General features: G+C 26.1%; 1 non-coding gene across 1 annotated transcript; it reads right to left on the bottom strand.

Moving 5' to 3' along the window:
• Positions 1–486: 486 nt before the first annotated feature.
• LOC114077413 lies at positions 487–617 on the bottom strand. Its single transcript, XR_003578718.1, has one exon. It is a non-coding gene; the product is annotated as a small nucleolar RNA snoR137 (small nucleolar RNA).
• Between the last annotated feature and the right edge of the window lie 2,612 nt (positions 618–3,229).

The raw sequence follows: 3,229 nt of genomic DNA, 5'->3' as shown, positions 1-3,229 counted from the left end.
GTTAAAAAGGCAAAATTTGAAGAAAATGAAAACTAAGTCCCCTTTTTGGACTTCAATTATTTTAGTTATTTTGAATTTAATTTATTTTTTTTGTAAAATTCCTTTAAAATTAATTATCTAATTTAGATTGTAAATATAATCTAAAATATTATATATTTATCCCAGAGGATTGAAATTTCATCAAACTCTAAAGACTAATTTCTCTCAAAATTTAAAATGTAATCTTTTGTGAAGAGAGGTAGATGTAATGGTAATTATAATTTGTTATTTTCTAAAAATATGGATAATAACCGGAGATAATAAATATTGTTTTATCTAAAAAAAAATGATTTCGCTCAATGTCGACTCATTCAAAAGTCAAAATTTTCTACCCAAACAAAAATTTTTTTATTAAGAATAAATCACTTTTCATCCGTACACCATAACTCATGTCGTAAATTATTTAATCTAATTAACATTAGAAGAATTTTGCGAAAAGAAGCATCTCAATGTAACAGGAGACAGGTAACATGATGCAATCGAAAATGCACCATGCTGTTTAATGCTGACAAGTTAATTTATGCTTCGGAAACTTGAACATCCCTCAATTACAAAGAGAGTTCACCATAAGAAGCAACACATACCAAAATGACATTCAAAAGAATTTAGAAAATAAAAGTTGAATAGATCTAACATGTAACAATCCAACAATTGAGTAAACCAACTGAAAATCAGTTCACCACATATAAGATATAAAATAGTTGGTATTAAATTCAATTTATGCTTCCCTTGACACGTACATTGAATATCATTAAATCAATGCACGCAACGCCTCGGAAGGCAATGTTTCACAAACAAAAATTGAATTGAAGTAAAAATAAGGAAGAAACAAACAAACGAACAAACACTCTTAGAAGATTTTCACAGGGATATAAAATGTAGATTTGCATCCATTATATAAGTAAGCACAGATTCGGATGAAACCCTAGTTGATGAATATTTGGGCCTTGGGCTACATGTTGACAAAAAAATGAGCCCAGATAACTATCTGCTGACTCGCTTGATCAAAACCACAGTGTTTAGCCAAATTTGTCCCCATTACAATTTACAATATTTATATTAATAATATAAATATAATTTAATTAAAATTCTGCTATAAAAAAAATAAACAAGAGAGGTAAATATAATAGGTATAAAGTAATAAAGCTCAACAATTTGGGCACTAATTACAACATATCTCAAAAAAAATTCAAATTACAATTATTCTAAATTTTTAGAATTGACAAATAAATTGCTCCTTCACCAATTACTTAGCAAACAAATATTAGTTATGTATCATATAGGGGTGTTCAAAATCAAACCGTAACTGATAAGTTAAATGCAAAATTGATTATTTAGTTATCAAATAAATAGTCGGTGAACGAATTAAAATTTTATAAAAGTGCTAATTGTTGTGGGATAGATTATTTAATTTTCTTATCAATAAACCGTTAACACATTAAAAATTACCATACTTACAATTTTAACTTAGATATGTTAACGTCATTTAATATTTTTCCATAAAATTTAATTATATATTATTAGTACTAAAGTCGTGATACCAAAAATTTGAAACCATATATTTTTTTCTATTATTAACAATTACATTTCTAGTAATCTATGTTTTTTGTAACATAGAAGAACTGTATAATTTAATTGCATTTAAATTAATGAAAAGAGGTCATTTGTCAGGTACATTTATGGAGAAGTTAGAATTTGTTATCAAATATCGATTTGTTTGATAACAAATTCACATTTAAAAACGCCTCTTGTCACACCCCTTTTCTCACATCGAGGTGGAAGGGTTTTTTTAATTTAAATGATGTTATTGATTTAAAGATTTTTTTTTTTAGAGTTGCCATTTGAATTGAGTTATAGCATTTCAAGTCACTTTAATTTAATTCCTAACTAAAAGGAAATTATTTTTTATTTTGATTTACAAACTAGAAATTCGGGTAAGGAATTTTGTTGACCCAGGGAAAGATATTAGGCATACCTCGAGTCCCGTGATTTAGCACGGTCATCTTATTGATTTTTACTTATCCTGATGTATTATTTTTTGGGATAATTTGTATCTACATGTCATGGTTTGCTTTGTTTTCAATTGTTGAATTTTTATTAGCCTCGAATCAGATGTACAATTGCATTCTCGATCTTGACATTTGGAGACATAACTCTTTTCCTCTCTCGAGTTTATGACACCTAATAATTGCCTATGAGTTTTATTTTAAATTAATAAAAGTTTATTATAATATTGGACAAGATGCTAAACGCATTCTTGAATTTTCGTTAATTGTTTCGAAGAAAATGTGTAGCCACATTCTTATTTGAAACCATTTTCTTTTTAACATGCCTAAACCACATCTAATGTTATAAAAAAATATTAAATAAAACAAAATAAAAAAAATTAAATATAACTTCTAAGATACCATATAAATTTTAGATTATCTTGTATTATTTTATTTTTATTCACCCTTAAAATTAATGTTACAATTAGGCGTACACATATTATATTTTTATTTTTTAACTTATTACGCATGCATATTGTAATTTCTTTTTAATTCAACAAAAAAATTATAAATTGTTAAAATAAATCTCAATTTTTATTGGACAAAATAAACAACAATAATTTTTCATCAAATAAAGCTATTTTAAAAAAATAACTCTTAATACATTTTTATTTCATTCAAATTATAAATAAAACAAAATTGTAAGAGAACTTATCATAATAATTATATCAAATTTCATGAATAAATTAACAAAAAATAATATAAAATTTAACCATAAATAAAGAGAATAAATAAAACAAAATTTTGATTGAACCTCGATTAAAACAATGTTTTTGTTTTTCCTTTGTGATGTATGTTTGTGTGGGTTGAAAATAAATGTAATGGAATTTCTTTATTTTTTCCAGCCCGTATGATTTTTTCTATATGTTGTAGTGTGTATCTTTTCTTTTTGCTCCTTTTTTGTTTTCAAATTGTTGTGTGTGTCGTGTTTTGCTTTTTCTTTTTTGGTGTCGTCTCCCCGTGTATGTTGTAGAGTTGATCAATATTATATGGTATGGTATGGTATGTGTGAAGTAGTATAGCCGTATAGGGGGAAGTGTGGTAGAAAATGAAGAGGGAAATGTGGTAGTGGGGTTATGGTAGTGGGTTTAGATGTGGGTGGTGATAGTAGGGTTAGTTTTAGTTTTTTTTTAAAATTATTT

This window comes from Solanum pennellii, chromosome 5 (genome assembly GCF_001406875.1).
Source record: "Solanum pennellii chromosome 5, SPENNV200".
NCBI lineage: Eukaryota > Viridiplantae > Streptophyta > Magnoliopsida > Solanales > Solanaceae > Solanum > Solanum pennellii.
The sequence above is the reverse complement of the archived record's forward strand: the minus strand, read 5'-3'. Positions and strand labels throughout refer to the sequence as shown.